General features: G+C 38.9%; 1 long non-coding RNA gene across 2 annotated transcripts in view; it reads left to right on the top strand.

Annotated features, from left to right (window-relative positions):
• The window catches only part of LOC123575703, a 128,313-nt gene that overhangs the window by 33,938 nt on the left and 73,441 nt on the right, over window positions 1-20,934 (top strand). Inside the window, exon 3 of one of the 2 annotated variants that reach the window (XR_006700943.1) lies at window positions 9,773-9,806. The exons of the other annotated variant lie outside the window; for it this stretch is intronic. This is a non-coding gene — a long non-coding RNA (uncharacterized LOC123575703). The remainder of the gene's footprint in view (window positions 1-9,772; window positions 9,807-20,934) is intronic. 2 annotated transcript variants of the gene reach the window in all.

The raw sequence follows: 20,934 nt of genomic DNA on the forward strand, positions 1-20,934 counted from the left end.
TCTCCCTCTCTCTCTGCCCCTCCCCCGTTCATGCTCTGTCTCTCTCTGTCCCAAAAATAAATAAACGTTGAAAAAAAAAATTAAAAAAAAAAATAAATAAAAGTGTCTTCCTCCTCTAAGAGTATAAAATATCCTTCTGTATTTTCTTCTAGTGTTTTTGTAGTTCTATTTTTATATTGAAAGCTTTGATCCACTTGAAATTTATTTTTGGTCATGTGCAATCTGAAGTCCTATCGTTATTCTTTTCTGAATTTTTAACTAACTGCTCCAATGTCATTAGGATTTTTGTGTCGATATTTGTAGTTGAGATTCTTTTGTATGCCACTTTTGTCAGGATTGTGCTAACCTTAAAAAATGAATGGAGAGGATTTTTATGGAAAATACAAAGGAAAGTATATTCTGAAACAGAGTGACATGATATAGATCTGTCACAGTTCTCTGCTTAAAATCAGTGGTATTCCCATGCCCTTAGGATAAGCCAGCATTTCCTGGCTGGGCTTCCCTTTGTATCTGGCCCCTTTTTCCCTAAAGCCTCTCTGCTTCCTCTCTGCTCTGTCTTGCCCCCTTCCTTCCACCAGGGTAGTAAGCATTGTGAAGGTCAGGATTTTTGTGGTGTTTTGCTGTACCTCCAGCACTCAGAAAAATGCCTGGCACATTGTAAATGCTGGTAATATTAGTTATAGGAAAAACTTGCAATTCCTGGAAAAAGCCACTGTATCCTCCAAACTTCCAAGTGAATTCATCTCTCTTTTGGGTACCTTCTCCCCATACTTCATGTTTAGATAAACGTGTCCTTTACGACTCAACTTAGATATTACCTACTCTGCAAAAACCATCTCGAGCCTGGGTTAGGTACCCATGGAGCATCAGTATTGTGGTGCTAATCATGCTGTATTTTAATAGGAATTTCCTATGTATGGTGAGGAGGCTGGGAGGGACTCCCTGTCTAAAACTATCAATAGGGTCCATTTGGGGGTTGAAAGTGATGCTAAGTCTCTTACAGTGTGAGGAGAGCTACCAATATTGGGTCTAAAAGCCACTCCAGGGCCTTCTGAGGAAGAGCTGACTCGGAAGTGATACCATCAGGCACATCGTTCTAGGTGCCAAATGACTTGGAAGGCTAGAAGGGGTTCATTTTCAGAATCGCAGGTGGTCAGCCTGGCAGGAAATGCTGTGGCTCTTTCCCACCCTTTCCCATGTTTGCTCTCTTTTTTCCCTAAGCCAAGTGAAGATGCAACTCGAAGAGACTTGAATTCAGGGGCTGCAGGCATCTGCAAGAATGGGAGTCTGGCATCCCATTCCTCAGATGGAATACTGCTGAGGCGGTGGATTGCGATCTGGTGGCGGGCCCTGGGCCTGCCTGAGCAGGGCAAAGGAGGACTGGAGAGAGATGGTGGTGTGGCCTGAAGCAACTTGCTGGTATCCAGGGCAAAAGGAGTGCCTGCTGGGCAGTGGGACTCCAGCCGGAAGCTGCTGTGGGAGCACTGTCAGGGGCAGGAGCTAAAGAGGGGACCTGAAAGAGGTTGACTAGGGCTGGACCTCCCTCCCCTCAGGAGCCCTGCGGTGCAGACGCCTCCCAGGGCTCCTGAAGGATGTGCACCATGTGCTACATGAGACATGGAGCATCAGTTATAGGCGATACTTTTTCTTCAACCTCCCCACCCCAGCACACAGGAGGGAGAGAGCAAAGGTATTCCAGACTTCTCCTCTACTCTTCCACTCGTGAGGTAGCCTGACGTGGGGGAGAAGAGGGAACATTTATGTCAGAGTTTAAACATGGAATTTTAATAGCTAAAAGTGACCAGAAAGCTACACGATCTGCCTGAGATGTGATGGGAAAGAGTGAGATAACACAACCGGGGAGAGTATTTGGAAACAAAGAAAACCATTTTATCTTTGTACTCTACTTGGTTCACAGGATTCAGTGAACTGGTTATACTTGTTCTCACGCTTGTCCCTATCTTGCTTTGGTTTGTAAGCTCCTCGCAGGTGAGACTTTGTAGCCCAGTACCTGTTACATAGTAGGTATTTCATAAATATTTGTTGAATGAATGAATAAATAAATGAGTGCATGAGTGAATATAGCAAGGTGGCTAAGGGAAGTGAGTCATCCCAGATAAAGAATTATTTTACATACTGATGTACTAAAACTTATTGAGGGATAAATTGGTCTGGGTTCAGTAAAGGGAAAGAAACCATACAGCAATTTGAGCAGGGGAAGTTTAATATAGAGAATTATTAGCTATGACAGAGGATTGTGTAATGAAGCATTGGTAAGGAGTAGATCTCTAAATAATATAGGACCAGCAGGTATATGGAGCAACTACCACCCCTAGGGCTGAGGTCAAGTGTCCAAGGAAGAATTCATCCCCTTCAGCGCTGAGCTCCAGACCTTGCTGGAGAGGCCCAGGCCGTGGCTCACTGAACAGTTGACAGGTTGCTATGAGCTCTTCTGGTGGCATTTGCTGGAAATCTGCCAGGGAAATCTGTTCATGGGGAGGTGTCTCACAGAAGGTACGCAGCTACAAAACTGCCTGGGGGTAAAAGGGGCAGCTGGCTGCCAGGAGTTGGGGAAACCATTTATACTCTAGGAGCTATATTTGTAGCGCTAGAAAAGTGGCTCCTGCTGTAGGAGCCAGGTGCTGGATCTTCAAGAGAACGCACACCAGGATGCAAGCTCCTTCCTGCAGTCTTTCCAGTGCCCTCTACTGACAAAACTTAACGTTTAGTCAGTAGACGAAGGAAAAATGTTTAAAGGGCCCAGATCCATTTTCATAGAGCAGGCAGGGAAGAGTAAATTTGGATCTGAAAGGCAACAGCTTGCTAAAAAATATGGGGGAATTTATATACATAAAGTGTGCTGGCCTGCTCTCTGAAGTAGAAGCTTGTGTACATAACTCTTTTCTTTTATATCCTCCCTTCCTTCCTCCCTTACTTCCCTCCTTCCCTTCTTTCTTCCTTCCTTCCTTCCTTCCTTCTCCCCTCCCTTCCTTCCCTTCCCTTCCTTCCTTCCTTCCTTCCTTCCTTCCTTCCTTCCTTCCTTCCTTCCTTCCTTGCAGTTGAGGTCATTGACAGTACTTTTCTGCAATTTCTGTACTTCCTAATTTCCTGAATTCTAGCGGCAGCTTTCCCTACCTTTACTCCCTCAATACTTCCAATATCTAGAATGATTTGTTTTCCTGAACAAAATCATGGCTGACAAATTCATCACTTTACTTTTGTTAATTACTTAGGAACATGGCTAAGAATGTACATTGCTGAGCAATAACGCTACATTTTAAGTTTTACATCTTCACTTTAACACCAGGTTATTAGTCATCTTTTCTCCTGCCTTGAAAAACACTTGCAGCCTTCTTCCTGTGGACTGAGAAAACAAAGACAGTTCACTGAGCTCTTTCGAAAGGCACTTCCACATACCTTATCTCGTTTGATCCTCAAAATGGCCTTGTGACAGGCAGGAAGGCAATAATTTATGGATCTATCCATCTGTCTATGCATTCAATAAATACTTATTGAAACACTATTGATGTACCAACTCTAATGGGATTAGAGAATTAAAAGATAAACCGCTTGCCTCCAGGGATGTGCAGTCAAAAAAGAAACTTAGTATGATATAAGGATGATATGATAAGTGGTGAGATGTATTCTGGGAGCCCATATAGAAAAAAGAGACTAATTTTGTTTCCATCTTCAACCACAAGTGAATATTTGTAATACAATAGAAGGTCTGTATTTTGGTGCAGATATCTTAATTTTTCCCCTGGGTGTTCTTAGTCTCCCTCAAGTAAATTTTCAGTGGTGTTCCTAGAGTCTGACTTCGGCAAAGTTGAGCTTAGAGGAAATTGGGCTTTATTTATGAAGCTTTTGGTTTTATATAAGCGAGAGATCTCATGCAACTCTCACAATCACCCTGTGAGTTGAGCATTGTGACCCTACTCCATCTTTTATGGTTGGACAAACTAAGGCTCCAGAGAGACTAAATTTGCTCAACTGGACACACAGGACTAAGTGTCAGGGCTGGATAAGAACCTGGCCTATTTTGGGGTGCCTCGGATGACTCAGTTGGTCAAGCGTCTGATTTGATTTCAGCTCAAGTAATGATCTTGCTCATGAGTTCAAGCCCTGCATGGAGCTCTGCACTGGCCGTGTAGAGCCTGCCTGGAGTTCCCTCTTTTTCCCTCTCTCTCTGCCCCTCCTCGCTTGTGTTCTCTCTCTCTCTCAAAATAAATAAACTTAAAAAAAAAAAAAAAAGAACCTGACCTGTTTCTACAGGCTTGAAGCATGTTTGATGATGCCACAGGATGTCTTAGATGCTGCAAAACCTTTTTTTTTTTTTTTTTTTAAGAAGGAAACTTTGAAACTTAGTTTAGGCAAATAAGTGGCAAGTGATTTTGGATTGCTGATCTTACTTTTTTGCTTTACATTCTTTTTCTTATTTTTGGCATGATTGCTTTTCTCATCAAGAAGAGGTTATCCTGTTTTTAGGTTTGACTCTTGAGCTAAGCTGAGGTGCTTCTTTGTCAGGCTGTGGTGCCTGGCCTGATGGCCTTATAAATATATAAATATATAAATATATAAATATATAAATATATAAATATATAAATATATATATGCCTAGAAATATATATATTTATGCATATATATGCATATATATTAAATATATTAAACATATTAAAATATATCAAATATATTAAAATCTATAATAAAATATATTAAATACATATATTAAATAAATATAAATATATATATACGTAAATGCATGGAGATACTTGCTATGAGTGTGAAAAGGAATTGGACGTTAATTAACTTTGGCTGGATTATGAGAACAGGAAACCACTTGAGAATAGAATAAGCCATTGTTAATCTGGTGAAACAGAAGAAGTGGTCCTGTGTTCCGAAGTAGGCATTTTCCTTGGTGTTAAGTAGATACTGAATATCTTCCTTTTCAAAAAAGTTGCTAAAGCAAGACAAGAACCCTCCCTTTTGCCCACTGCTCACTGAATATAAAGTCTGCAGAGTGGAATTCTGCCTAATCAGCCTTGCTTTCTAAGCTTTCACACAATCAGTAATGTTGGCTTGTTCTGAGGTTTCATTTTAATCTTCATGGATTTTTGAAAACTGAAGCTTTGCCCAGACTGAGACAAGCAACTCTACCCTTTCAAACATTAATTTATTTCTTATTTTGAGTTGACTATTTCCAAACATAGACCACTTTCTGTACTGCTTGTCCTCGTAGAAGAGTTTATAATTCTCTCATAGAGGGTTTTACATGAAAATGCCCATATGTTATAGTTTTAGAAAAAAAATATTTTGAGCAGTGAAACAAGAATGGGTTATATCCAAATCCTGTCGCCGTCTGAGAATTCTAGTTTTAAAATGTGTATTAGAGTGGCTAAAAGTGTGGGGTCTTGTTAAGAAGACCTGAGTTTGGATCTCATTTTTGATAATTCATTTTTTTATTAATCTTTACTAAGTTACTTTTCCTCCCTACGCCCAATTTTATTATGCGAAAAAGGGGGATGTAGCTGGTATCTCCTGTTGGTCTTGTTGATCTATGTTTTACCATAAGGTAAAAATCATTTTACAGACTCAGTGGCTTTCAGCACCTTTCCCCTCCCTGGGAAAAGTTGCCTTGGCTGGTTCCTATTTGCCTTGCTAGATGGATTCTTCATTCGTCTCCTCCCTGCTGTGTGCTGTGGGGCCGAACCTTAAGGACTGTCTCCACCAGCAGGAGCAACACATGTTTTTGGGGATATGACATCGGCATATTAATACTCACTTTGCAGAGTGGTTGAATGAGATGATAAATGGAAAGCATTTGGTTTCCACATGTTTACCATGGCCAGGAACCGTGCTCTTATGTTCAGAATACGGTGACAAGTGTCAGATGTCAGAAGGTGACATTCCCCTCCTCCAGTTTTCTCAATCTTTTTTGTTTTCCCCCATGATATACACTAGTCAGGGCATTTCTCTGTTCCCAGGAGTGAGTGATATATAGGTTTTCTCTCCTCCTCTTTCTCAATCCCAACATATAGTCCACAACCTCCATCCTTGTCCCACCTTCCAAGACTCAAAAACATGTCTGCCAGACACTAAATAAGACATCTGTCTGTGGTAGTGGGGGTCCACATTAATCCTGCTGTCATTCATTGGTGCCTGCTTTTGCCTAGACACCGTGCTGACATGCCTGATTTGCGTTTCATGATTGCACTATTTTATACATGTGAATTAAGCTGCCACAGACTGTACTATATTTCCAGCTTGTTACTTTAAGCTGGAAGGATATCCTAAAAAAGCTGGTGAAGTATACTCAGAAGAATATTAATAAGTTTAGGAGAGATCATGATTAGTTAATAAAAGAAGACAACAAAGGAGAGGAGAGGAAATTGATTTCAATCTGAGTTAGACAAGGGACAGAAAAAACACATTTTGAACCTTGTGTACGTTCCTTTTTGGCTAGAATTTTTAATGTTGTTTTTATAGTGATTATTTTGTTGTTTTATTTCCTAGAAGTTTTTGGGTAGATTGGATGATACATTATGAATCAAGAAAATGGAACCCGAGTATTGTTTGGACAGTTGATGCTTAAGAAGCTGATTTTTGTTGTTTTAAACTTTGTCTGAAGCACATTTTTACAACTGAATAAGGTACCTGTGGGGATTGATAGAAAACATTTGCAAAGTGTTTTGTTCTTAGAGCAAAGCCTTTTTATTTGTGGAGGAGTTGGCATTAATGCACCTTTGTGTAAGACCTTAGTTTGGACCCATTACCTTAATATTGACCTCAGAATCTGTCATGCTGGAATCTCCAGTAGCTTTTACACCAGGAATATTGGGCTTAATGAGCTTTTAACAAACCAGGCAGCATTCAGAGATGAAGAAATGTTCCTTGGCCCTTTGACATTTTCCCCAGGAGTCCTGGGCAGCACTGAGTTCACCCATTCCTTAGCACTCAAAGCATTTCCAGCCTGCAGTAGCATTTTTAGTGCTTTACTTTGAGCTCTAAAGTACAGTGGCCCATGTGTGGACTTTGGAATTAACAGTCTTGGCTTTAAATGTTGGTTCTTCCGTTTACTAGCTGTGTGATCCTAAGAGGTTTCCTTAATCTCCTTGAGCTTTGGTTTACTCATTTGCAGTAAGAGGATAATAATGGCAACTTGGGAGCCTTGTTTTATTTTTATATTTAAGATTAAAATATATATACAAATAATAATTTTATAAATATAATATATATATTCATTGTGTATATATATGTATATACATATATATGGAATATAATTTTAATTCAAATATAGTTAACATACTGTGTTTATATTCATTTCAGGTACACAATATAGTGATTAGCAATTCCATATATTACTCAGTGCTCATCATGGATAAGTGTGCTCTTATTCCCCTTCACCTATTTTGCCCATCCCCCACCCACCTCCCCTTTGGTAACCACCAGTTTGTTCTCTATAGTTAGGAGTCTGTTTTTGGTTAGCGTCTTTTCTTTCCCTTTTTCATTTGTTTCGTAAATTCCACACGTGAGTGAAATCATATGATATTTGTCTTTCTCTGACTGACTTATTTCCCTTAGCATAATACTCTCTAGCTCCATCCATGTTGTTGCAAATGGCAAAATTTCATTCTTTTTGGTGGATGGCTGAGTAATATTTGATTGTATATATGTATCATGTCTTCTTTATCCATTCATCAATTGATGGATTCTTGGGCTGCTTCCGTAATCTGACTATTGTAAATAACGCTGGAATAAACATAGGGGTACATGTAACCCTTTGAATTAGTGTTTTTGTATTCTTTGGGTAAATACTCAGTAGTGCAGTTACTGGATCATATGGTAGTTCTGTTTTTAATTTTTGAGGAATTTTCCATAGAGGCTGTACCAATTTGTATTCCCACCAACAGTGCATAAGGGACCCTATTTCTCTACATCCTCACCAACACCTGTTTCTTGTGTTTTTGATTTTAGTCATTCTGACAGGTGTGAGGTAATTTCTCATTGTGGTTTTGATTTGCACTTCCCTGATGATGAGTGATGTTGAACATCCTTTCATGTGTCTGTTGGCCATCTGGATGTCTTCTTTGGAGAAATGACTGTTCATGTGTTCTGCTCATTTTTAAATTGGATTATTTGGTTTTTGGGTGTTGAGTTGTATACTTTATTTCTATGTCTTGAATACCCTTTAATTGTTTATCAGATGTGTCATTTGTGAATATCTTCTCCCATTCAGTAGGTTGTCTTTTAATTTTGTTGTTTCCTTTGCTACACGGAAGCTTTTTATTTTCATGTAGTCACAATAGTTTGTTTTAGCTTTTGTTTTCCTTGCCTCAGGGACATATCTAGAAGACATATCTAGAAAGGTGTTGTTATGGCCAGTATCAGATAAATTATTCCCTATGCTCTCTTCTAGGATTGTAATCGTTTCAGGTCTCACATTTAGGTCCTTAATCCATTAATTTTTAAAAAATATCTATTTATTTTTGAGAGAGTGACAGAGCCTGAGTGGGGGAGGGGCAGAGAGGGAGAAGGAGACACAGAATGTGAAGCAGGCTCCAGGCTCTGAGCTGTCAGCACAGAGCCCAATGTGGGACCTGAACTCAATAACTGCGAGATCATGACCTGAGCTGAAGTTGGACACTTAACTGACTGAGCCTTGGATATGGTGTAAGAAAGTAGTCTGGTTTCACTCTTTTGCTTGTAGCTGTCCAGTTTTCCCGGCACCATTTGTTGAAGAGACTTTTTCCCGTTGCATGTTCTTGTCTCCTTTGTCAAAGATTAATTGACCATATAATCATAGGTTTATTTCTGGGCTTTCTATTCTGTTCTGTTGATCTATGTGTCTGTTTTGTGCCAGTACCATACTGTGTTAATCACTACAGCTTTGTAGTATGTCTTGAAATCAGATTGTGATACCTCCAGTTTTGTTCTTTCTCAAGATTTATTTGGCTATTTGGGGTTTTTGTAGTTCCAGACAAATTTTAGGATTGTTTGCTCTAGTTCTGTTTGAAAATGTTGCTTATATTTTGATAGGGATTGCATTCAATGTGTATGTTGCTTTGGGTGATATATAGACATTTTAACAATGTTTGTTCTTCCAATTCATGAGCATGGAATGCCTTTCCATTTCTTTGTGTTGTCTTTAATTTTTTTATCAATGTTTTATAGCTTTTAGAATATAGGTCTTTCACTTTGTATTTTTGTATTGTCTTCTACACATTTATAGTGTTGCTTTTATCATGGAAGTCTTTAATTGAACTAGAATTGATTTTTGTGTACATTGTGAAGTAGTAACCCAATTTCATTTTGTTCATTTGAATTTATTTCCAGCAACATTTATTAAAATAATTCATTCTTTACCCACTGACCTGCATGGATCTATTTCTAGTCTTCATTCTGTTTCATTGATTTATTGGTCCAACCTGTTCCACCAGGGATAGAGGTGATACACATTTTATATTATACTGACCTTAGGTAATACATAGTTGCTGTTATAAACCCTTATTAATTTGAACAGTTTAGATGTAGATGGATGTTGAATTTTACTGGATGATTTTGTATGATTTTTATGCATCTACTGAGACAAACATATGGTTTTTCTTCTTTTATATTATAGCATGGAAAATTCTATTAATTTAACTTTCTAATATTAAACCAACTTTGCATCCTGGCATATATTCAGTTTGTACACTGTTGAATTTGAATTATTAATTTCATGTAGGATTGTAGTATCTAGTTAGATAATTTTTCCTTTTTTTATTGTCCTTATCAGATTTCTACATCAAGGATACACAAGTCTCTAAAAAGTGAGTTGTGGGGAATTCCTTCTTTCTCCTTTCTGAAATAGTTTATGTAAGATTTCAATGATCTATTCTTTTTTTTTTTTTAATTTTTTTTTTCAACGTTTATTTATTTTTGGGACAGAGAGAGACAGAGCATGAACGGGGGAGGGGCAGAGAGAGAGGGAGACACAGAATCGGAAACAGGCTCCAGGCTCTGAGCCATCAGCCCAGAGCCTGACGCGGGGCTGGAACTCACGGACCGCGAGATCGTGACCTGGCTGAAGTCGGACGCCCAACCGACTGCGCCACCCAGGCGCCCCATATTCTTTAAGATATAAAAGAATTTTTAAAAAAAAGGTTTTTGGGCCTGATGTTTTCTTCACAGGAAATTAAAAAAATAGGGTTAGGGGCGCCTGGGTGGTTCAGTCAGTTAAGCGTCTGACTTCAGCTCAGGTCATGATCTCATGGTTTGTGAGTTCGAGCCCCACGTGGGGCTCTGTGCTGACAGCTCGGAGCCTGCAGCCTGCTTCAGATTCTGTGTCTCCTTCTCTCTCTTCCCCTCCCCCACTTGTGCTCTGTCTCTCTCTATCAAAAATAAATAAATGTAAAGAAAACATTAAAAAAATAGGTTTATAGGAGATCTTTTAGGGTTTCTAGTTCTTGTGGGTTAGTTTTTGTAAGTTTTATCATCTCAATTTTAAAATGTATTGGCATAGAATTGTTGACAATATCCTCTTAATCTGTTTAATTTCGGTAGCATCTGTAGTTAGGTGTTCTGTTTCATTCTTGACATTATTTATCTGTGCCTTCTTTCTTCTTGGCTAGGCTTGACAGACGTATGTTTAGTATCTTTTCAAAGAACTGATTTTTTTAGCTTTGTTGATTCTCTCTCTCTCTTTCTCTATGGGACAAAAGTAGAAAAAGTTATATATAGAGAGAGAGGTATAAATATATATCTCTCTAAGATATAAATATATCTCTCTCTATATATCTATAGATATATAAATATGTATCTCTCTATGTATATCTATCTATCTACCTATCTGTCTATCTCACGTTTCCTTATTTCATTTCCCTCCCCGCTGTGTCAAAGTCCTGTATTTTTGTCTATTACTTTGGTGGCTACCATTTATATTTTAACATGCCTATTTAATGAGGTCTAAAGTTTATACATATGTTTGGCTTCCTTCCTAACAGCACATTGACCATAGAATATTATACTTCTGATCATCCTCTATTATTTTATGTTACTCTATTTTTGGTATTTTAGTTCTATCCTGACTTCCCTCCCATCATTCATTATTGTTTTAAACAATTAATATTTATTATTTATTTACTCTCACCACTGTTATAGTATTGGAAGCCCTAGCCTCAGCAGTCAGACAACACAAAGAAATAAAAGGCATCCAAATTGGCAAGGAGGAAGTCAAACTTGCACTCTTCACAGATGACATGGTACTCTATGTGGAAAAAAACAAAAGACTCCACCAAAAAACTGCTAGAACTGATACATGAATTCAGCAAAGTCATAGGATATAAAATCAATGTACAGAAATCAGTTGCATTTCTATACACCAATAATGAAGCAGCAGAAAGAGAAATCAAGGAATTGGTCCTATTCACAATTGCACCAAAAACCATAAAATACCTAGGAATAAACCAAACCAAAGAGGGAAAAATCTATACACTGAAAACTATAGAAAGCTTATGAAAGAAATTGAAGACAACACAAAAAAAATGGAAACATTCCATGCTCATGGATTGGAAGAACAAATATCATGAAAATGTCGATACTACCCAAAGCAATCTACATATTCAATGCAATCCCTATCAAAAATAACACCACAGTCTTCACAGAACTAGAACAAATAATCCTAAAATTTGTATGGATCAAAAGACTCCAAATGGCCAAAGCAATCCTGAAAAAGAAATCCAAAGCTGGAGGCATCACAATTCTGGACTTCAATCTGTATTACAAAGCTGTAATCATCAAGACAGTATGGTACTGACACAAAAACAGACATATAGATCAATGGAACAGAATAGAGAACCCAGAAATGGACCCACAAATGTATGGCCAACTAATGTTTGACAAAGCAGGAAAGAGTATCCAAGGAAAAAAGACAGTCTCTTTATCAAATGGTGCTGGGAAAACTGGACAGTGACATGCAGAAGAATGAACCTGGACCACTTTCTTACACCATACACAAAAATAAAGTCAAAATGGGTGAAAGACCTAAACATAAGACAGGAAGGCATCAAAATCCTAGAAGAGAAAACAGGCAACAACATTTTTGACCTCAGCTGCAGCAACTTCTTACTTGACATGTCTCCAGAGGCAAGGGAAACAAAAGCAAAAATGAACTGTTGGGACCTCATCAAGATAAAAAGTTTCTGCACAGTAAAGGAAATAATAAGCAAAATTAAAAGGCAACCTACTGAATGGGAGAAGATATTTGCAAATGACATATCAGATAAAGGGTTAGTATCCAAAATCTGTAAAAAACTGATCAAACTCAACACCCAAAAAACAAATAATCCAGTGAAGAAATGGGCAAAAGCCATGAATAAGTACTTCTCCAAAGAAGACATCTAGATGGCCAACCGACACATGAAAAAATGCCCAACATCACTCTTCATCAGGGAAATACAAATCAAAACCACAGTGAGATACCACCTCACATCAGTCAGAATGGGTAAAATGAACAACTCAGGCAACAACAGATGTTGAGGATGCGGAGAAAGGGGAACCCTTTTGCACTGTTGGTGGGAATGCAAACTGGTGGAGCCACTCTGGAAAGCAGTATGGAGGTTCCTCAAAAAATGAAAAATAGCACTAACCCTACGACCAAGCAATTGCACTGCTAGGTGTTTATCCAAAGGATACAAAGATGCTGATTTGAAGGGACACATGCACCCCAATGTTTATAGCAGCACTATCAACAATAGCCAAAGTATGGAAAGAGCACAACTGCCCATCGACTGATGAATGGATAAAAAAGCTGTGGCATATATATTCAATGAAATACTACTTGATGACCAAAAAGAATGAAATCTTGCCATTTGCAACAACATGGATGGATCTAGAGTGTATTATGCTAAGAGAAATAAGTCAGACAGAGAAAGACAAATATCATATGATTCCACTCATAAATAGAATTTAGGATGCAAAATAGATGAACATAAGGGAAGGGAAGCAAAAATAGTATAAAAACAGAGAGGAAGACAAACCATAAGAAACTTCTAAATACAGAGAACAAACTGAGGGTTGGTGGGGGAAGGGCTAAAGGGGTGAGGGCCATTAAGGAGGACACTGGTTGGAATGAGCACTGTTATATGTAAGTGATGAATTACTAGATTCTATTCCTAAAAAAGGAAAATTTAACTGGGCTTCATAGATACATTGATATTTATGGTACACAGAATTTGCAGAAACCACATACGTTCACACCCAGTAACGATTCCATGTTCTCTAGCTGCTTTTGTTTCTTCTTGTGTCATATGTATTTCCTATGGTTTTTGACCTTCTTTGTTTTCAAATAAAAATATTAACGCTATAAAAAATAGTTAATATTTGTTTAGATTTCCTCATATATTTGCTAATATCTTTGACCACTATCTTTCTTGAATGTCAGATTTTTCATCAGGGTTATTTTTCCTTAGTCCTGAAATACATCCTTTAACATTTTCTATATCACAGGTCTATTGGTGGTAAATTCATTCAGTTTTTGAGTTTAATTCTTTCAAGAAATTGACTTTAATTATTCCTTGTTCTTGTTAAACCTTGTTCCTGGTTTCTCAAAGAAACCCAAGTTTCTTTGGGTACACACATCTGAAATGACAGTTATTTTCTGTGTGCACATGAAAGATATCACTTCACTGTCTTTTGGCTTTCATTTTTTGCTTCTGTGAATTCAGCTCTAATTGCCATTCCTATGCAGATGATCTTGTTTCTCCCTTTTAATGATTTTCTCTTTTTCTTTAGTGTTCTGAAGATTCACTGATTTGTCTCAGGGAAACGAAACCACCTTGACATGAAGATTGCTATCTTTCACCAATTCCAGAAAATTCTCAGCCATGGTTTCCTTGAATAACGCGTCTTCCCCATTCTCTCTATTGTTTCCTTCTCAAATTCCAATTGGACACAACTTGGAGGCTCTTAATGTTATTCTATATGCTTTCAAACTTCTATTTTACATTTCTATTTCTTTGTCTCTTTGGGATGCATTCTGGCTCACATTTTCAAAGTTGTCTTTTTCTTTAAACACATAGAACATTGTTATTTTTCATTTTGTACTGTACAATTCTGGTATCTGAAGTCTTTGTGGGATTGACTATATAGTCTATTGTTTTCCTAGCTCTCACTCACGGTACATTGTTTCTCTGTGTTTTGTAGTTTTATATGTAAACTGTTGGTTGTCGTTGGAACTTCATCTGTGAGAGTTTTCTGAGGCTTGGGATGATGCTATTACTCCAATGAGGATTTCTGTTTGCTTCTGCCATTTACCTTGGCATGTTGCTAACACAGGCATAGCTTTAAATTAAATTCTGTACTTGAGGGTGTGTGTGTGTGTGTGTGTGTGTGTGTGTGTGTGTGTGTGTGTTTATTATGTAGCTATCATGAATTTGGACCACAAATTTATGTGAGAGCTGTTCTGTGGTAGTGAAATTAAAAAAAAACAAAACACCAACAACTTTTTCCTTTCAGGCAGTGCTAAGGATGAAATAGGCAAGTTTACTTTATTCTCCTTGTTTATGTTTCATTTACCGTTCCTCTGAAGGGCGTAGTCAGACTTTTCAGCTTGGGTGGCCCTACAATTTTCCTCCCTTTTCTGTATCCCTATAGTCCTGAGTACCAAAACTTCCTTTCCATTTAGGCCATTTTGCTTCAGTTCAAATATTTATTACCTTTTTCTGGCACTACTATAATAGCGACTTTGTTTCTTGGTCTCCAAGCCTTTCCCCCGTTTTTATTTTTATACTGCCATTTGAGTGATCTTTCTAAAAAATGAAATGGAGAATAAGATATTCGTACAGACAGAGAAGAAGCGTCTGGCGTTCCAGGAGCTTCTAAATTGTTTGTAGACTGCAGGTGGAGTCTCACCTCATCCACAGCAAAATCCCCAGCCACTCTCCTTACCCTCTGTATTCTATACTTAAGCCATACTAGATTATTCATCATTTTCTGAATACTCTTTAGTGTCATCTTGTCTTTACACATGCTGTGAACCCTTCTAGGATACCTCTGGATCTCATGATTGGGACTAAGGTGAGGCAAGTGAAGTATCTAGGGTGCAGGATGTGAAGAGACTCCTGGGTTTATGCAAGTGCTTTACTGCCTCTGCCTAGTGAACTGCCTAATGCAAATGTCAGAGCCAAGCTATTAGCTTACCTGTGTTCCTTCCTAAAAAAGGAATGTAGATTATGTTCAGTACCGTATCCACAAAGATGGGGACTATGTCTGTTTGGCATTGTATCACCAGTGTCTGGAAGAGTACCTACCACATGGTCGGTACTCAATAAATATTTGGTGAATGAATGAATGAATGAATGAATGAATAGTTCTGAGTTTCCTGATGGCAGAAAATAAGTCATATTCTTCAGTTCCCTTCCATCTCATCATTTGTTCATACTAGATCTGAAAAGATGTTTGCTTGTTAATTGAATAACTAAAAGGGAGTTCTGTGTGGTCCTGTCCAGGCCTGGGAAGTTTCTGGGTGAAGCTTACTCCTGTTACTCATGTGTTGCCTACTTCGTTACAGCCCCTGTCTTTTGATGCTTTATGGTCGGGTGTGGGTGCAGTTGGGCCGAGACTATCAAAGCTGGCTGGCCATCAAATCACCTGGAAGATTCTAACATACACATGAATTCTTGAATCCCTCTTACAGAGACTGTGGTTCCATTTTTTTGAGGCAAAATTCAGGAATCTGCATTTTTACAGAATCCCTTGTTTTTTTTTTTTTAATTTTTTTGATGTTTATTTATTTTTGACAGAGGGAGAGAGACAGCATGAGTGGGGGAGGGGCAGAGAGCGAGGGAGACATAGAATCTGAAGCAGGCTCCAGGCTCTGAGCTGTCAGCACAGAGCCCGACGTGGGGCTCAGACTCACAGACCATGAGATCATGACCTGAGCTGAAGTTGGACGCTCAACCGACTGAGCCACCCAGGCGCCCCTCCATTGGTTGTTTTGATAATCAGTCAGGTTTGGGGACCAAGCCACCCTGGTACCACCAATATAATTTTAATTTTCTATATATTTACATGAATGTTAAGAGAGTAGTAATTGCCGTAATGATTCCAGAATCCTGAGTGTTTTAAAAATACTTGCACATCTGCGAATATTTCTTTTTTTAAAAAAAAGTTTATTTTATTTTTTTTAGAGAGAGAGAGAGCATGAGCAGGGAAGGGGCAAAGAGAGTGGGAGACACAGAACCCAAAGCAGGCTCTAGGCTCTGAGCTGTCAGCACAGAGCCTGACGTGGGGCTTGAACTCACAAATTGAGAGATCTTGACCTGAACTGAAGTCGGACACTTAACCGACTGAGCCACTCAGGTGCCCCATTTGCAAATATTTCTTAAACGTGCCACAGGTCATCCTGAAAGCATGGAGTAGGAGGAGAAGATGCAGCCACGAAGGTAGTATTTATATGGCTCATATCTGATCTCCACTTATTTTCCATCTTCGGGAAGATTCTAAACCATCCCAGATGATACCCTCCTAAATGGATGGACTGGAGAGTGTTGACCAGTGAAGAAGGCAGAAAGGAGGAAAAGGTCAAAATAATTCCAGCCTCTACAGAAAATCACTTTCTCATCAGAGAATGAATTCCATAAATAATTGAGATAGCTGATAGAACATTTTAAATAGCTGAAGGAAAAACATACACATTCAGTGTGAACCTCAAGCTGTTCCTCAATTCTTCAATGATATTTAGATCTGAGAAGTACATTGCAGGCACTTGGAAATAATGGATGTCATGGAGGCGTGATGTTCAAAGACATTAAAAATAATCCACTCCCTTAGAAATAAACACCTAACCTAAGCCATTAGGAATTCTCAGTGAGAGACAGAAATAGCTTCTGTAGTCCCCATTGCTCTCTAATTTCTATTTCTACCATTTCATTATTCATCATTCTGTGCAGTTCACTTTGTCTATTTATTTAAAATGTGATTCCAGACGACAGGCAACAGTCCCAGTGTTCTCTGTCTTACACAGCCCTTTCCGCCCCGAGAAACAGAAATTATATAACTTGTTTTCAATTGTGCAGCCCTGGGAGGATTCACATGTTCGGTTTGGTGAGCTTCCAGGAAATAATTTTAAAGTGTTTATCTGAAGTTTATCCAGACTTTCTTGATCTAGAAGTTAGACAGAAACCTAGCAGAGAATGGAAAGAAAGCAGGCTGTGAAGAGAAGGAACTCTAAGTGTAGCCAGAAGGACTGTGAGCTGTGACACCCCTTGGTATTCACACTTTGGAAGCAGGAGGCACCATTCTAGGGCCTATGTGCTTGAGAAGCGGCATTAATACGAATATCTGCTGCCATTTACTATTGTTCATTGTTGTAGTTGCTATTGCTGCATAACAAGCTACCCCAATATGTCATGGTATAACTGTTTTATTTTGCTCCTGGTTTTGTGGTCCAGGAATCTGCAAAGGGCTCAGCCGGTGGCTCTTGTATAGGTTACAGTCACATGTTCATTATCTGGAGGTTTTACTGAACTCAATGTCCCAACTGTGGCTTGCTCATGGGGTTGGCAGTCTGTTAGCTGTCCAGGGGGGAGCTCAGCTGGGGCTGTTACCTGGAGCATCTGTATGTGGCCTCTCCATTATGGTGAGCTTAGGCTAGTCAGACTTCTTACATGGGAGCTGTTTCTCCCAGAGCAAGCATGCCAAGAGCACCAGACAGAACCTGTGTGGCTTTTCCTGACCTAGTCATGGAGGTCTTGTCCACTGTACTCTATTGTTCGAAGCAGTCTAAAGTTCACCCAGACTCAGTGGGAGAGGACATGTACTTCACCTCTCATTGGGAGTAGTGGGAAGGAATTTGTGGCCATTAACAAACAAAAATATATATGGATTATTTGTGGATAATGTCCTAGACTCCAGAGATAAGAGTGATGAACTAGCAGGACATCGTTGCCTTCATGGAGTTTACAGCCTAGATTGCGGGGTGCGGTGGCGGGGAGGGGCGGGGGAAGCTGCTAAATTAATCACACAAATAATTACTTAATTACCACAGTGATTAGTTTGGGCAGAGGTTTATAGTTGCCCCCACCCCATCTACTTTCCTTTTTTAGTAATGGAATCTCCTGGAGTAGAAGCAGACATGGGGCTATAAACTACATTTCCCAGCCTCCCTTGCAATTAGGAGGAGCCGTGGGAGTCAGTTCAGGCTAATAAAAGTGATGTGTGTCACTTCCTTGTCTCATCCTTAAAATGAAAATTAGTTACCCTATACCTTTTCCCCACCTCCTCCTGGCCCACTGACAGGTGAATAGTAACTGAGTAGTACCTTGGACCTAGACAGACATGGAAGTTATCCATTAAAGATAGCCTTGCCAGTTTTTACCCCCTGTTGTCATTAAAATAGATTAACTTTTCCCTTAAGATAATACGACAGGACTCATATGAAAAAGTATAATGTGAAACAACAAGGAGATACCACAACACACCTATTAGAATGGGCAAAATCCAGAACACTGACAACACCAAATGCTTGTGACAATGTAGAGCAACAGGAATTCTTGTTCGTTGCCGGTGGGAATGCAAAATGGTACAGCCACTTTGGAAGATAGTTTGGCGGTTTCTTACAAAACTAGATATATTTTACTATATGATCCAGCAACCATATGTTGCTATTTATGAAACTGAGTTGAAAACTTATGTCCACACACAAACCTGCTCACAGATATTTATAGTAGCTTTATTCATAATTGCCAAAACTTGGAAGCAACGTAGAGGTCCTTCAGTAGGTAAATAGATAAATTGTGGCACATTCAGACAGTGGAATAGTATTCATGTGCTAAAAAGAAATGAGTTATCAAGACATGAAAAGACATGGAGTAAACTTAAATGCACATTACTAAGTGAAAGAAGCCAACCTGAAAAAGGCTATGTACGGTATGATTCCAAGTATATGACATTCTGAAAAGACAAAACTGGAGACAGTGAAAACATTAGTGGAGGGAAACATAGATGGAGGATTTTTATTGTAGTGAAACTATTTTGTATGATACTATAATGATGGGTATATGTCATTATACATTTGTCCAAATCAATTCACCAAGAATGAACCATAATATATGCTGTGGACTTCGGGTGATAATGATGTGTCAGTAAAGGTCCATAAGGTGTAACAAAGGTACAACTTTGGTGGAGGATGTTGATAATAGGGGAGACATACACGTGGGGGCAGAAGGTACATGGGAAGTCTCTGTACCTTCTGTTCAATTTTGCTGTGAACCTAAAAATGTTCTAAAAACTAAAGTTTATTAAAAAAAGTGTAGGGGCGCCTGGGTGGCGCAGTCGGTTAAGCGTCCGACTTCAGCCAGGTCACGATCTCGCGGTCCGTGAGTTCGAGCCCCGCGTCGGGCTCTGGGCTGATGGCTCAGAGCCTGGAGCCTGTTTCCGAGATTCTGTGTCTCCCTCTCTCTCTGCCCCTCCCCCGTTCATGCTCTGTCTCTCTCTGTCCCAAAAATGAATAAACGTTGAAAAAAAAAAAAAAGTGTAGTGTGCTATACAAACATATAGCAAGGAAGGCTACCTGATTAAGGGTGAGAATGAACAAGTTTTGTCCTCTAATGGAAACAAATAAAAAGAGTTGGCAGAATAGGCAAAGCATAGTTTTTAATTGTTTTTATTACTGCTTGCTTTAAAGATATCCTCTGGCTAAAGCCCTTTTCTTGCAGACCAAAAAGAGAGAGAGGGGGAGAGAGAAAACAAAACAAAACAAAACAAAACAAACAAAACAAAACCTGGGATTAGTGTTGCCAGATAAAATACAGGATGCCCAGTTAAATTTGAATTTCAGACAAACAATGAATACTTTTTTAGTATAAATGTTCCATGCAATATTTGGGACATACCTATACTAATTTTTTTTCCTTTGTTTATCTGAGTTCAAATTTAACTCAGCATCCTGTATTTTTATTTGCTAAGCCTGGCAACTCCAGCCTAGATTCAAATCCCTGTGGGACTTGAGTAGCTAAATTCTTTCTTCTTAAGATTTATTCGTGTTTATATCCACAATTCCTGGCATATAGTAGGAGCTCAATAAATAATTAATTTTAGCCTCTGAGATGAACAGTTATAAATCACTAAAGATCATCTGAAATGTGAAACCAATAAAGGATCTGATTGTGCTTTCAAAGGTTTTAATTTGCCATGATCAAAGATACTTAGAGCTTTGATTTGTCCACACTTTGTCTGAGATTGTCAGTTCAGATGATCTTAAAAAAATGGATTAAAATTCCAGTAAAGCTCATATCAACCAGTATTATCCAGGGAATGGAAGATTGCACAAACGTTAGTTTCACAGATGATGAAAGCTTAATCCTTTTTAATGCCTTCAATTTAAATGTATACATCTTAAAAAATAAAAATCTTAAAAAAAAGATGCTTCTTGATTTTCTGCCTTCTTAAAGTAGAATGAATGAAGCATCAGGAAAATTGGTTGACTAGATCAAAGCTCATGATTGTTTGGGGAGGTCATCCTGAGGTTGTGACCACCAGTTAACTTGTGAGCTAGACCTAGGCCATCAGAGGTTCCTCACCTCCTTACCTGTCCTTGGAATGTTCTGTCCACAGTTCCCACAGTGGGAGCTGTTTCAAGGATGCAGCCTTGAGACAGTAAGGTGTTGTTGAGACCATCTGGATGGTATACATGACTGAACCCAGTTAAGGCTTCTATATTAAACTTTTCAGATTCTGGTAGGCGGGTGTGGAGATCTACTTGTCTTGCAGCTGCCCAAGACAAGCCTTGTATGTAACTTCTCTTGCTTATTAAACCTGCCACCTACCAATCTGGACTGGCCTGTCTCTTTCTTTTGTCTCTCCTTGCTTTCCGATTATGGGGATCAGTTTATGAACCAACAATGATCTTTCTCCTTGACCAGCCTTCTGCCATAATCTTTTGGTGATTTCGGTATTCTT

Source organism: Leopardus geoffroyi, chromosome C2 (genome assembly GCF_018350155.1).
Source record: "Leopardus geoffroyi isolate Oge1 chromosome C2, O.geoffroyi_Oge1_pat1.0, whole genome shotgun sequence".
Classification (NCBI taxonomy): Eukaryota; Metazoa; Chordata; class Mammalia; order Carnivora; family Felidae; genus Leopardus; species Leopardus geoffroyi.